This window comes from Pagrus pagrus (genome assembly GCF_965226575.1).
Source record: "Pagrus pagrus genome assembly, chromosome: 13".
Classification (NCBI taxonomy): domain Eukaryota; kingdom Metazoa; phylum Chordata; class Actinopteri; order Spariformes; family Sparidae; genus Pagrus; species Pagrus pagrus.
The window spans coordinates 25,575,461-25,592,089 of record NC_140197.1 but is presented as its reverse complement, the minus strand read 5'-3'; the positions used below and the strand labels follow the sequence as shown (position 1 = coordinate 25,592,089).

At 39.8% G+C, this 16,629-nt stretch overlaps 1 long non-coding RNA gene across 1 annotated transcript in view; it reads left to right on the top strand.

The window, feature by feature from the left end:
- LOC311267370 overlaps nucleotides 1-16,629 on the top strand; it is a 52,150-nt gene that overhangs the window by 124 nt on the left and 35,397 nt on the right. The gene's annotated exons all lie outside the window — the stretch shown is intronic.

Genomic DNA, 16,629 nt, shown 5'->3' with positions numbered 1-16,629 from the left:
GATATTTTGAGTAAGCTAGAGAAAGTTTTACCGAGTGCAGTAAAATGTGTGTGCGTGGGCGAGTTTCCGCTCGTTAACCGATGCGCCGAGAGTAGCCGCCATTTTGTGTCAAGTGTAAACCGTTTTTTTTTTGCCAAATGTGAATTCATAGTTGCACATATTGTGTTATATTTTGCACAGCCAACCGTCATATTGTGTTATCCTTATGTTGAAGTTAAATGAGACTAACTGTCGCTGAGGTCACATCACCATATCAGTATTGTGATTATTTCCCCCCATTTTCAGGGGCGTAACATTTTATTTCTGGTTGTTTTTATAGTAGTTAACTGAAGCCTATGTCCTCAAGATGGTCTTTCATTAGATACATATGTTTTTTTATGCTAATTGGATCTAATTAAATGTTCACCGTCTTCATCATCCGTGTGAAATCGTGACATATGTTAATTTAGCACGTCTTGGAGGTTGTTTTTGACGTGCCATCTTGTAGAGAGCACCAAAATACCACAATCATCAGGCAGATGGGCTACTTGAGAATCACCGCCCTCTCAATGACTTATAAAGCAAAATTTTGCCTGTTTCACTCTTCAGGTTTGCTTTAATTTAGTTAAATCTCAGCGTATTCAAAATTAATATGAGGTTGATGAGCATTAGTTTGTTATTTATCAATGTTTTATGGGGAAAAAAAAGAAAATCCAGACGTAATGTAAAGCTGGGCAGCTAAACAAGTGCTGCAAGTCACTACATGTAGAAGTGCACGATGTTGGTACACCTCTCTCCATCTGTTATATTTTGATTACACTTATTATATATTCCATGAGAACCTGAGTACAGAATATAAACAAATACACGTCTTGGCAGGATTTGCCAAAACACAGATGACATGATTTGCTTTTCCGACTCTTTTCAGTATAATTTGGGTGGTTAATTATCGCACCTAATTATTGAGGAAGTTGAACACAAGAAGAAACTCCAAATACAGAAGCGAATAGTGAGTTTTCTCCAGTCAGACTGCCTGCAGAAACTGCTGCAGAAGAAACCAGACAAGGGGAGAGTTTCTAGCTCTGGTGCTTAATGTTGAATATTCTACTATTTTGATCACTAATTTAGTGTTACTGAGGCTGGTTTTTCGTTTTTCTTATGCCCTCTGGGTCTGCTCCACTGCCCCGCTGATGGGAGTGGGTGAAGACTTTCTGTCCCGACTCCCTGCAGTAAAGCAGCGATGTTGTTTCTCCACATTGCTCCGCACTACTGATCTTTATTGAATAAAACTTGAAGACATTGGACAGCGGCACAGTAGCCAGAGATAAAAAACTAATCCTTCCAGGGAGGATAAGGAAGATTTTGATTTTACTTATTTAAACTGAAATAGGCTATGCAAATAAACAAAAAACTAGAGGATAAATGAAAAAGGGTTTACCCAAATGGTTTAAACAGGAAAAGTAATTGATGGACACTTTTTATCTCTAGGATTATTATTTCCCTACAGAATGTTGAGGTAGTTCATAATGAGGATAAGTGGTTTAGTGCAGGATTTGAGCAAATCCACAGCATTTGTGTATCTTCTTTTTCTTTTCACCGGACATTAAGTTAAATTAAGTCAAGTTCTCATGTGACACTGATACATATGTGTCCTCCATTATCCTGTAATTAAGAGAAGTTATGCACAGAGACAGTTCTAATTTAAGCCGTGGACGTCTTAACACTCCTCACTGTTAGAAAATGTCACCCCCAGGTGCAAGATAAACTGTTGGCAGTTATGTTCAAAGGTGTACATGTCAGTTTGTACCGTACTGACATTTCTAAAAAAAACATGTCATGTCACTTTTACATTACATGTGAATGACCTGTCTTTCATATCCGGAGTTGGAGGGGACAGTAGTGCAGTTACAGGCGAGAAGGAGGCCTAGCCGGTGAGCCAGCCAAGCTGCCAGGATATGATGTTAGCAGTTAACGTTTCTGCAAACCAAAGATACAAGGTTGACATCACTTTTACGTTACAGTATGTGCTTATTTGCCACCTTTCACATCAAGCGGTTGAGGGGAAGGTGGTGGCGTTATTTGAAAGCCAAAAAGGCTGCCAAACGCAGTTCAAGTCACACCACTAGATATTTTTAATATCTAGTGGTCAATATCTTAGGACATTTCCAGACTTTTTTTGTGGTGTCAAAACCGTGATTTTTTTCCTAAACCTAAGCAGGCGTTATAGTGCCTAAACCTAACCAGAGCGCAACCACAGCGTTGTGACGAGACCAAAATAGAAAATTAAAGTTGCAAACATTAGGTTGAAACAAGAAGAAACGTTCAGTTTTATCTTATCTGTGGTTTTGCAGTAGCATTAAGTAGACTCTACTAATTTTATGCCAGTATTAGTGACGCAGTAAAAAAAACAAAACAACATGAAGTGATTCATCACATATGATTCACATCATTTACATGCTAATCAAACAGTGCAGAGACCCCTCCTGCCCTGAAGCATCTGCATTGTTTATGGCTCCCCTCTCATTTAATCAGGTTCTGTTTTTCTTCTGTTGACTGTCTCTACATTTTTACTTACTCTTAAAGCCCTACCTCAGTGTATTTTGGCATGTTTATGATATCCCAATAATCACTGATTGGTGTACGAACCATCAGATGAGTACATCAAGGGTTTTGGATATCATGCATCTTTTGAGTGAGCTGTGACGCTGCCTTTGTACGACTGTTTACGGAGACTATGACCTATGATGGAATTAGGACGCATGATGACGTGTCAGATCGTATTAATGCAATATGATGTGAACTACATGCTCAGTTGCAATGTAAGTAAACAAAGTACCTCTACTTCTACTGCTTCAAAACTGTAGTCACAAAAGGGGGAAAGGAAAATGCATGTTGATGCCTAAGGTTGGAAAAAAATGAAAGGATAGTGAAGAGGATGAAGACATATTCCCCTCATCCTTTATGTAGCAGGGCTCTTAAAAGATTCAAATTTCACTCAGGCAATTAATTGCAGGAGATTTTCTGAACATATGTTACTCACGAATATGTCGATTATGTTCACAGTGCAAGTCAATGAACATCAGGGTACAATACACCCAGACAGTGCCTACTGTAAGTGCTGACCTCATCTCTTTCTGTACAAACTCTTAATGGTTTTTTGTGCTTTAAATTCAGAATATGTTCGTGCCGATACTGAGCCTAAAGTCTGTTCGGAAGACGCTGTGATGCAAAATCCACATGTCCAATTACGATGCACCAAAGAGACCTCTCGCCGGGATCAGGATTTGTTTGTGATTAGACCGAATTTCAAAAGAAACCACCGAGCAAAGCTCTGATTCCTAATCTAAAGATAAAGCTCAGATGCTATTGCTGAACGTGTTTCTGACATCTGTCCAAAATGATTAACCGGCCTTTAGAGCAGGGTTTTCCAGTGGTTTCCGATCCGAGGCCAGGTTCACTCAGATGTAAAGGGAAAACACTGCAACAATCTGACAACATGAGGCAATACAAAGGGTGAGGGGCGCACTGGCTTGACCTGAGGTTATGCATTGTGACTTTAGTTCTCTGAGAACAGCATTTCACCCTGCTTCTCACTGACTCACTCTCTTGCTGGATAGGTAAAGGCTAAGTGCAATTAAACTCATATGAAAAGGGTCTTTACTGAGGATTACATTTCTAATTGTATTACATGTTTGTAGAAAACAAAGTTACGTTTTTGCCATTATAAAAATCTAAAGTTCTCAGTAACAGATGTGGTGGAAAAATACAATAACATAAGGTTAAGGAATAACACTCGAGGCCATGATATATAATAGTAAAGATTAAATTAATTTGCAAACAAAAGATAACATAAACATATGGAAATATCAGAAGAGGAGTGAGAGGGATTGCCGACATCAGAGAAGCAGCGGGGCAAACAACATGTAGAGCCATAATATTTTCTAAGGATGTATTTCAACCAAGTCACCACAGCTGCTAATTGTTGGAACAGCAGAAAGACAAAGCAAGATAGTTGTGGTCATTTTTATGTAGTTTTTCTTTCTAGTTTGAAAGAAGTGTGTTTTAACAAGATAAAATTACTGCTTAGTCTGGTGGCTTTGGCGAGTGCTTTATTCTAGCGAAACAAAAAGAATATTATTCTTTAAGAAGAGGTCTTTCTGCGTAGGGAAACTTTCAAAACTGTGTTTCCAGACACTAAGAATAACAATCTGAACCCGTCAGTGGCAAAAACAAACATTTACTTCGAGGGTGGTGAGCAATTGCCTGCAGGGATTTCATTGCAGCCCTTTTTCGCAGCTGCAGCGGTCTCACTCATTACTGCACCAATTTTGATTCCATAAATTCTCCCGATTAGTCACTTAGACACACAACCATTGGAAAAAAGAGAGGTTTTGATATATTATGAGTTTATCACAACTCACTGCTTTAGCTGTGATATAATCCCAATTTATCAGCTGCTGCAGCTGCTCAGGGCCAGCTAACTTTGAGCTTGAGGGTGGAGGGGAAATGCTCTTTGCTTCACGAACCTCGTTACAGAGAGGAGAGAACCAGCGTCCGGTGAGTGCTAAATTCAGTGAGAGCTGACCAAAGTCAGACACACACATCCTCAGTGTGTGTTGCTGCTTGCTATGTTACAGCAAATATACAGTGAAGTAATCCAGCTGTTTGGGGCAAATGCACACTTGCGGCAGTATAGCAAATAATACACAACTGATCTGCAGTCAAAGTCACTTCACTGGTGAACACGCTATTGCCACCATTGCTGATAAAAATCTATCTGATGTGACTCTGGCGCAAATGTTTCAAACAGAGGTCATTTTTTTAAGTATAAGTCACGTTAACTTAAGTATAAGTCATTGACTTCCCAATACCGAAAGTAGCAACAGGCAACCTCATGAAATGCACCGTTACCTTCAGTAGACTTGTGGATTTTTCTGGGTTTCAACAAAGTTGGAATCATTGTGGATAATGTAACTATACACCTCAACAAACAAATAAATAATTAAGTTTAGTTCACATGATGAAAAACAGCTTGTTTTGTATTTTACTGTAACATTTCTTCTCATTTCTGTTTAATGAATGTGGTTGTCTATCAATCAAAACAAATGAGGCTGGCATTGGTTACTGATTACAAAAGACTTTGCAATTAGTCACTTTTCCTGAGTTGAAAAGCAGTATTTCGTGTTAGCATATGGGGTGGCAAATTAACACTAGCCACCAGGCAAATCAAATGCCGCTGAATCTTTGGCAGTGACAGGCAAGCCTGTCAACTCTGCCAGACACGCTGGCGGGAAGCCAGCCGTCATTTCCACATTATTTTCACCTTCTTGAAGGAAATCACAAGGTGGAATATAATTTTTACATGCAATGAAAGCATAAACGGCAGTGTATTTATATAACTGAGCTTTGAGCCAGCCAACCAGAATTATAGCAAGTTAACATACAGCAAGAGGGCCTCTGGTCAGGACCTCGGAAATACAACCCTGTTTGGTAAAAGTGTCCCAGTTTTACACACAAGTAGAACAATGAAACCTTGAAACCTGAGGTGTTTCATTTTTGTACCACATTCAAACTTGTTGCTATGCACCTTGAACAATCTCACAAACACTATTCAACTATCTACCTTCCAGTTGAGTCAGTAGCTGTGGCAATGGCTTGAATCTGATTTTGATTTATTCAAACCGAGCCAACTTCCCACACACAAAGCTGTGTGGCCATAACGCCTCCGTATAGTTTCCCATTCACAGATCTGATCCTCATACTGTACAACCGACAAGAGAACTGCTGTGACTCCAGGGTTTGTAACAACACCAAGTAACAAAGCCTACAGATTCAATTGATGCCCGATCTAAAAAGAAGCAGAGAAAAATGTCTCATGTATTAGACCTTTGCAATAAATTCTGTGTTCGCCCCTGCAACAGCTCTTATGTTCAAAACTTTAACCTCAACACATCTTATGCCTGTATATATATATATACACACCATAGTGTGTCTCAGCCCAGTCGGCAGAATAAAATGTTGGCATTGTAGATTTCTGTAAAGCATGAAAATGTTAAGTTTGTGCCTCAACCTAACTAGACCTTAGGCACAGCGATGTCACAACATAAAAAAGTTGAAGGATAAAGTTGAAATATGAAGAAACATGATATGACTGACATTAGACTGCCTATTTTGGTGGAGCGCTGAGGAGGAATTGACGAGTCTCAGCCTGAGGACAGAAGCTGCTCTGTAGTCTGGTGGTACAGCATAAGAACAAAGTTTAAATTTGTTTTTACCATCATCATATTAGTTATTACTCTTACAAGCGACATTATCTCTTTGCTGTGCATCCTGCAAACAGCTGCAGTGGTGCTCATACCGCTTTTGTCCACAGGGGCTGCTAAAATCAACAAAAAGTGAAGGTTCCTTGTAGCAGCTTTAATGTTTCAACATCTGTGTTTTGCAGGAATGTAAACTGCCATAATGTCGGTTTGTTAATTTTTTCTTTGTCTCTTCGTATTAATCATTTTTGTTAACCTGCTGTGTCTTTGGCCAGGAGCCCTGGGTTGTTTTCCTATATCCAGCTCCTCCACAGTTACAGTATGTTGGCCGTGAATGATTCAACCTTAATGGAACTTCGGGTTTATGCCGTAAAAATCTCAGCACTTTTGTTGGCTAAGATTTCAGGGTGCTTCAGCAAAAACACTAAAAGTAAAAGACAAACATTTGCAGAGCTTGTTTAAACAGTTCATTATCAAGGGAGAGGCTGTTCCAAAGTTTTAGAGCACAGATGGCAAATGCACGATCCCCTTTGAGTTATAACCTTGTCCTCGGGACAACCAGGCCCTGGTGAGACAACCTTTAGAGATTTCATATTTTTATGGGACAGACATGCAGAAACGCATGCAGCTGCTTCACCATACTTCCTTGCATTTAAACACATCCCTGAATTTATTTTTTCAAAAAAAAACCGTCAGCTCAGTGTCTGGGATGGTACATTTGATTTGATATCTTAAGTGGAAGCAGCACAACTGATGAGTTATTTGATGGTCGTCAAGTAATTCCATCATGAAAACAGCCGAGCAAACAGCTGATTTTTGTTGTGAATCGACGACAGTGTTGATTTAATGCCAGCAATCAACCACTATGTTTAGCTTCTGTCAGGTAGCCAAACCATTAACAAACAAAGTGTTGTTGGCAGTAAACAATAAATCCAGTTTGTAAAATCAGTATGCAAGAAGCCACATTGTGGAGGTTCTGTATCATTCTCCGTTACGACTTTTTCTATCCTTTATGACTCTCTTCAAATAAATGGTATCAGCCGTCCCGTTTGTTGCATTGACAGCCACTCGTATTGCCTAAGGGCAGCTGATTCTCTGGTAGAGGGATGGGGGAATCTGACGCTGTAGTATGAGGTACATTTTTTATCCAAAAGCTTATTCATAGAATTTTATGGAACTTAATCACAAGATGAACCGTAGGTTTTACATAATTCAAGGATTTAAAAGCTGTTCCTCTATTCCCACACTCTCATGGCTCTGACAAAAAAAATGTGAAGACATTTAAATATGCACAGTAAGCGTGACGTACTTTAAATACTTGCGTCAAGATCCATGAGATCGTTTCTGATGGCTGACTAAATATTGTTCATTATGGATCCACCCTTAAAAATGTCTCATTTGCATCACTATTTCTCATCTTTTTATAGATCGCTAAAGGTTTTTCTGACATTTTCTGGCGAGCAAGTGAGTCAGTGACTGCAATATCCAACGATGAACAATTTAAAATAGCTAGTTGGGAAGATTGGCTGATTAATGTGTTCAATCCTCAGTGACAGGCAGGTTATTCAGTCACTTTCTTTAGATTTTAAAGATCCCCTTTCACTGACGAACTCAAAATGTGACAATTCTTTTGACTCTTTTGAATGTTGCTATTTAAAGCATTTAAATTTGAGCCTGTCATACATTAAATACAGCATATACACAGTACTGAATGACGAGTTAAAATAATTCAGTGTTACTTTATCACTTCAGTAATGATAATATCTTCACTGTTATGGTGGCTGTGATGGAAGACAAACCTTTCCATACCTTTGACCGTACTGGTCAATACACGTTCCAAACCTCACCAATGCTAATGAATATTGAATCGTGACCAAACAAATAAAATTGCGGCGACAAGCAGCTGAAATTTGTGTTCTCTGCAGGCAGCTTGGGGTCACCTTTTAGAGGGAGGGAGCTCCTGCACATCGAAAGGATTCAGTTAAGATGGTTCGGGCATCTAATCAGAATGCCTCCTGGGCATCTCCCTTTTGAGAGTTTTCAAGCACATCAAACTGGTAGGAGACCCTGAGGTAGACCCAGAACATGCTGGGGAGATCATTATCGCATCTGACTTATTAACACCTTGGGATCCCCCAGGAGGTGCCAGAAAACATTGCTGGAGAGTAAGTAATCTGAACTTCATGGCTTAGCCTGCTGCTACCATGACCCGGCCCTGGATAAGCACAAAAAAAAAATGGATGAAATAATATTATACTACTTACACAATAGCCATTTGCCAATTAAGTGCTGAATTTTTGATTCCTGGCCTACACCTGGGAATATTTCCAGCCGTTTTCCTCCTATCCCTCCTCCCCTTGGTTAATTGGTTATTCTACATTGCCCATAGGTGTGAATGTGAGTGTTAGTGGTTGTTTGTCTCTATGGCTATGTTAGCCAGCCCAAAATTGTTCTTTGGCATATCCAGATTGTATTCAGATTGTTTTTTTGGAAGTCTGAACAGCAACAAACACATAAAATGCTATTTTTGCAAGTTGGATCCAAACCACATTTGGAGTTGGTTTGAAATGTGGATTTCTACGTAATTGTCTCAGTCTGGACTGTGTGGATGCTCTGATTGAATTTCAAAGTGGCTTTTTTTGTGTCACTTGCAGCGCTACACACAAAGACAACATCAAATCCAGAGTGACGGAAGTGCGTTCAGAGAAAGTAAGAAAACAGAAAAAATAGTCTGTGGACAGTCACGCTGAAATTAACTGTCTGCTCCCCAACTTGACGGCGATGTCCATTTCTCATGCTTCTGTGTTGGAAAGGGGCATCACCAGCGTACACTGACAGTATTGTTACCACAGCAACCCATACAGATAGGTGTATGGACACAAAAATCCAATCTGATCACTTGCAAATACTAGTGCAGACAGTCTGTCTGAAAGCTCTGACTTTGTATCAGACATGTAATGAACTTCTGTTCAGGGTGTACATACCCTGCCGCTCACCCAGTGTCAGCTGGATCCAGACCCCGCGGCCCTGCACAGAATGAGTGGATGTATATTCTTCTGTAATCGCCTGCATCATAGGAGTCCAGTGACTGAATCCACACCCTCCAGCTAATCACAGTTGAATATCCTCAGTGGCTGCATAAAACACACTAATCATCTCAAAGTTCAGAACGATGCACAAGGATAGTGGGTAATATAGGAACTAAAAATGGAAATCCCATCATCATAGCTTCAACAAACCTCAGAAACGAGCTCTTACTAGGATTTAATAAATACAGGCATTACATATTCTTAATGGGAGAATTGGGATATTGCTTGTTTGGTTTATTTATTGGAAGTTGAACCCAAATCTCTAATATACAGTGTAACATTCTGTCATTGTTATCTTGAATCATGAAAATTAAATTGCAATAGTAAAGAGCAGTAAGTAGTGTTTTGCATACAATAGCTGAAATACCCACTGGTCCTGAGGCAACGATTACATTCCCATTTTACTACACATAAAAGTCTGAATGAGCCTAAAAGAGACAGCTCTTAAATCCCAGGTCTCATGAGGTGTCAGATTGTTCTTTGTAGCAAGAATCATGATCAGGACAAGTTAAATTTGATTTGTTGCTGTGATCAGTGGAGCAGGAGTGTGTGTTCAATTAAATATTTGGTGCATCAGCTTGCTGCCAACGATGCCCAGGTTTGGGAAACCGGAGCAACCTGGAGTAAACCCATTCTAACCCAGGGAGAACCCAGGGAACCTTCTGCTGCAGGTAACTCGTCCAAGAGAAGAAGCGTCGGACGCAATTTGTCTTCTTTTTCTGCGGTGATCAATGGATGAGTGAGGACTTCACGGGGAGTGATCCTCTCATTCGGATCCATTTTCAGCGCTGCCTTCAGGAGCTCGATACACTGCTATCTCTCTTCAGCCTCAGCTTTGCTGTTTGTCTCCCTACGCATCTAGTTAAGGAAACAACGGTCAAATCCACCATCAGTTAAGTTATCCTCATGATCATGAAAAGACAATTGATCACAGTGACAATGAAAGTTACTAAACACTTTCAGATCATCCAGATATTGGAACTTGTCACCCTCATCGACTCTCAAAGTTATTGCAATTTTGTCTCATAGGAGAGCTGAATGTACTGTCTTCTTTCTTGTTTTTTTGCAGAGGGGAGTAATTTAGTCTGACCTCAGACTACAAGATGATTGGAACGAGTGAAGACTACAGACATGGAGAGAATTTCACCATGGCTGATCTGACTGATCCAGCAACAAAATAGCAGCTAAAAATGTCAAAACTTGGATTTACTTTTATCAAAAAAGTCAGCCATTAGCTAATCGGGCCACATTTTTGGACAGGATGCATACTTGCGGATGCAAAACCTCCCACACTGCCAGTAAACAGTATACCACTTGAATACCATTTAGAATAACACTTTGTTATGCAAATACATAGCCAGATGGCTTAAGATCTTTTAACGTTTGAGTCCTACATGACAGCAATATTAAAACCTATAGAACTCTGTCTGAATGGATGATCATTCAAAAGGCGTGTCTGTGTTCAAAGCCCTGGTTGAAGAGTTGACTTATTTTTGACTAATTGTGCAGATTCTAGACGGAAAATGTTTGTAATCAGATGCTACAAAGATGATGCTAATGCAGTTCCAAAACACTCCCATCCACAAATGAAGGGTTTTGAATTCGAGTAAATTAGCTTTGGTTTTGTACAATACAATTCTTTCCTAGAAAAAAAAAAGTGGTGGCTTTTCTGTGATCTCACTAAAACAATGTGCCAGCTGTGCCTAGCTGAGGTTTTTTGAAGCAGTGGTGAGGTCTGAGAAGAGAAGAGAAAGCAGTACGAGAGTCAGCTCTTACTTAAAGGATTGCATCTTTACTAACACATCTTGTGAAATATGATATGTTAGAAATCTTGCTGCAGTAGGCTGACGATGACTGTGTGAAAATGCAAACGTCAACCTCCTATATGTATGGCAAAAACATGTCGAGTTTAACATGTAGCCAATATTTCAGAAAAAAATATGTGTGAAAAGGATGTGTGCAAAACTGCAGTTGTGATTACACCTCTACAGCCAACACACAATATTACTAGAGACTTGGCAGTCTGAATAGGAAGGAGCGCAATAAAACAACAACAGCAACAACCAAGGGGAAAATATGGTGCAAAAGCAATTCTGCCCCAAACACTCATAACACTGAAACATGAGTATTCATTTTCACTGCCTTTGACAATAAACAGCACAAAGGCGTCATAATGAACATGCCATACAACAATCAACAGGAAATTAAGCACAGTTAATACAATAAAGACATTCAAAGGTAATACCAGTTTGAATAAAACACAGGGGGTAGTATTAGCATGAGAGCAGAAATTAGCAGCTAGCAGAAACCAACATTTAGGCAGTAGTGGTGTAATGGTACACAGGAGTCACAGTTCAGTACGTACCTCAGCTTTGGGGTCAAGGTCCAGTACGAGTTTGTCGAACTGGAAAAGCAACAAGAATTTCAAATGCCTCAGTTTTTTTTTTTTGTTTGTTTTTTTTAATTTATTTTTAATTTGTTCCACCAAGTCCTGCATTAAGCAGGATATGTAAAGGGTTGATAACATTTAAAAGGCAATATAGTTCTTATGTCTTGGACCTGTCAACCTTTAAATCTAGAGGCCGCTGAAACACAGCAGGGATAAGTTGTCAGACTTGTGATTGGCACATCTGGGTGATGCATTAACACATTAGATCCTGTGTCATTCGTAATAAGTAGTGAGTCCCTTCTCATTTCTCAGGCCTAGTTTACGTGACAACAGTTACGCTAAAAACTGAAACGTTTTTCCCCTTGCGAAGTGAAAATGATCCACAGACTCGCAAAACGTCGTAGCATGCATGCCAGGCCAGTAGGTGGCAGTGTAACTTTGAAATTAAACACTACCAGAAGCAAAAACACCAGGCGCTTGCACACAAATGCTTTGTTCTGCCAAAGTTCAGGCCTCAAAACATCGTTGTCATGTGAATGAATAACCATAACACAACAAAAGTTAGCTGCTTTATGGAAAGAAAACAACTTCTCTCCATGCGTCGTAGTCCCTCCCACGTGAGATGAGAGCGCAGGAGGCGAGGAAGAGAAACGAGGAGAGGGAATTGAGGCAACAGGCATTTACACAATGAGATAGTCTATATTCTATAAATATTCTATAACTATCCATATTCTAAAGCAACGTCAATTAGTGTGGCACAGCTGCATCATCTGTCCATTGTTTTGCTATAGCCTACCACAGTATTGTATCATCTCTGCATATGACAACATTTATTTTTAATTCAAATCATAATGTGGCATATGTACACCTCTTTAATGTCACAAAGGATACACCTGTGCATCCTCGCTCGTAGCTCCTCCAGCAAGCCTCCTCTCTCCTCAAGATGCATTTTAGGAATTGAGACGTCCTTCAGTATGGTGCCTTGTGATTGATTTTGTGGCTCACAGGCAAGAGGACTGATGAGAGAGGAGACAAGGAGGCACAAAATAGAGGAATGAGAAGAGACCTTCGCGTGGCTGCATGCACCGAACCGCGACATCTGTATCGTGATGGTTCAGGACAAATTTGTGCACTGTTACACCCATAGTAGGCAAGACATACTTTAAAGCAGTCAGCTAAGCAAACAAACAAAGGCTGAACATGTACATGTACATGACATGTACATGTATATGTGAGCATGAGCTACTAAGCTTGTTTAATTCAAGCAGTGATCCCAGGCATCTCCACGAAAGGTAAATTAATTCTGTCACTAGGTCCCAAGGCAAGACTTTGTTTTCCTCCTCATGGTCCTCCTGATGCAACATGACTGAACTGTTAGCAACAAAGCTAACCTAAGTGCTGCATGAGTGGTAGAACTATGAGCGCAGCAAATGTGCAAACAGCTGTTGCAAAGGGTGCATTTAATATATTTTCCAGCAGTTTGTCATGTGAAATTGTAGCTGTATGCTACTTAACAGTGTTCCTTTAATAAAAATTTAAAAAAGACTATCAATATTTTCCCAGATATGCATACCTTTTTAAACCAACAAGGAGAAGCCTCTCAACAAACAGGAGCAGTTTTGAAGAGTTGCAACTGAACATGCGGCTCTAACACAGGTCTCAAATAATCTATCACTTCTTTTACACCAAGTCACTGACGTAAGAGGCTTCCTGCAACTTACATTACACCCTTACACCCTTCAAATTTGACACAACCGTATCACAGCTGAGTCCAGAGGGGAGCACTTGGTAAAAGCACCTCAATGTTGCTGCAGCACTTTGTGTTGAATACATGCTGGAAAGTGGTCATTAGGGACAGGGGGTCTGCTTTTGTAAATGTGCACTGCCTCATTCAAATAACACTGAAAATCAACAAGTACACCTGAAATCCAGTTGATGTGTGGGGATGTGAAAAAATTGGTCATCGTGGTAGCTACTGAGTTGGTTCCATGTAGTCGCTTCCTCATCTGGTTCACAAACAAACAGGCGTTTACTTTGTTTAATCAAATGAAATGAACCGATATCACCACCAACAACATCACGCTGCTTCCTGTGGTTGTTTTTCACCCACTGAACTGTCATCGTGAGGAAGCTTCTGTAGTTAGCGGCCCAGATGTCGGCGCAGGTAAATTATCAATCATGTGTAGTGAGCAGAAGTGGAGATTTCAGACACCGACTGTATTAATTATAATCGTTACTGACAGGTGTGGTGTCACATATCTGTAGTTTACACATCTTTCATCTCAGAAACACAGTTAGCTTGCAAGGAGTATACAGGCTGTGGGCGGACTACTAGTTTCTTTTTAAACTTTCTTTCTTGTTGTTTGTTGACAAACACAACAGGCAGATCAATAGACATCATGGTTATCATAGGTAAGGTTGACATCATGTTGGAAAAGAAAAGAAGCTGTGTTACATTGTCTAATGAAGGTCTGTTGGTCTGTTCTGTCCACGATTGTCCTTGGAAATCATAGACGTCAATATGACTTGAGTCATGTGAAGCCATTCATAAACTGAAGTCTATTCTGTTGGCTTTAGAGCGTAACAAAACATGTACAATTCAAGCTACATTTCCTATGTGAACTGAATTTTTCACATTTTTTACTGGCATGTCTCAGAAAAGGCAGGCGTTTCATGGTGTAAGGGAAACTACAGCTTTTATACAATTATATTACTTCTGTTGCACAGGTTTAAACCCTCCAACATTTATAAATAAATTACAAGGTAGCAAAAAGGGAGTATTTTAAGCCATTGCTCTGCTTTCATGTATGATTTTCTTAACATCACTCGTATATGTTTTCGTGCCAAGGCCTTTAATTGCGTTTGTGATTTGAGATTCAATAGGCAGCTTTGTGTCCATGGTACATGTTGCAAACGGCCTCAACAGACTGCTCAGATTTCATAACTGTATTACATTCAATCCAGCTGTGAGTTTTATCCCGACAGTTTTGTAGAATCACAGGAACGTCAGGTTATTTTTGCATCATGATTCTATCTATCTGCAGACATCAACAATGGACAGATAAATTCAAGTCAGATTGTATTTTATAAAGCATATTTCATATGAAGAACATCTGGGGCCAAATGTATAAAACACAAAAACAAAACGGGAAACACGCACACCCACGTACGTCTGCTCCCATCCGTCTTTTCCTCATGCATGTCAGTCATCCAGAAATTTAACGCAAGAGCACGAGCTATCCGACCAGCCCCACAAATGCACAATGACAAACATATTTACAGAAGACAGTAAAGACAAGGGTAACAACTCGTGCATCATAGTGAAGGGTTTTTTAAACTATAGATGTAATCCTGACACAATTTCGTGAAGAAAAACAGCTCTAAATAAAATGTCCATGACCATTACGGACATTCTCACGGTCTGTAGATTTTTATACATTCGGAAATCTGTGTGGAGAGCGTACCACCAGAGTAGGTACATTTTTCGTGTGTATGCATGGTTTATATACTTGGCCCCTGGTGTGTTAAAATGTATCTGTCGTCTTTATGCTCCAGAAAATCAAAGCTGCTAAAAAGAAGAATATGCTCCCATTCCTCATGTAAGATGCCCCAGTGTCAGCTCAGACAGTAATGACTGCAATATAATGAGAAGAAATCATTGTGGTGTAACACAGCTTTTGAAAAGTTCATCTTTAATATGCTATTTAGGGGAGAGAAAAGAAATAGATTTGTGGGGATTGGCAGATTAAATGGCCCTGATTATGTTTATTGGGAGTCAGAAGAAATTAAAATTACACCATACAACTCTGAGTTCTTGGCCTCAGCATCCACTGCTGCAGCGCAAAATTTATGTTATTTCTTTTTGTCTCTGACAATTAATAAAACAAACCAAAAAATAATAATGATCTGAACTGGATCCTTTTAAGAAAATGAGAAAATCTCTATGGTACAACCACATATTTTAGATTGGCATCTGGCTTTTCTGTTAAAAATAAATGTATGCGTCAGAATGCTGATTCATTTATGGTTAAATGTTAAAAGTGACTTTTTCACCTACAAAAAACTGAAAACATTTTTGGCAGCATTAGTGCGGGAAGTGGGGAGGGGCAGCTGTGCAGGATACAGCCCCCCCGCTGACCGGTGTAAAACACAGTGAAAATAATCATTTTACCTTTTATAAATAAACTCTCATGAAAATGTTTTTAACAGTTTATTTTTCTAAGTGCTTGTGGACACATTGCTGCTGTTGTGATTCAAGTATGTGAAACCCACCCTGAGGGAGCAGTAGGCAGCGTACCATGCCTGTGGACCAACTCCAGATCTTAGCCAGTGCCTAGGTCAAGGGCACTGACTGACTAAAAATATGGTATATTTATTTAAACACTACTCAAGTATCCTGAGATAGCATAGCAAATTAGTGAGTAAAATAGCATTTATCTTCATCCGCTGCCACAACACCAGACTACAGAGCAGCTTCTTCCGTGTAGCATAAAGGGTTTGGCGATGCCAATCCAGCAGCATACTGCATTCTTGGTGCCAAGAGTGGCTGCGTTTTTAACGCTCTGGTGTTCGCATGCCGGAGCTGTTCTACAGCTCAATGCTCCCTAATATTTTTAGTGGCTTTATTTGGTAATGTCACACTCATATGAGCCTCTCTAAAATCAGCCCTTCATTCATGTTTTCTCTGGCTTTCCGCTTCCCTATTATCACCCTCAAAAAGCTGAAATGTAATCACACACAGGCACAAGCCTTATTTCGATTATGGTATGAATGGCAGCCAGGCAGAATAAAGATTAATCCACAACAATCAGCCGTCTGTATTGTAAGCCTTTACATCAGTGAGTCCTCCATGTGCATTTAGTTTTATAGTGGTGTTTCCAAAAGATATTTGAAAACCGCATTTATTTGTGCA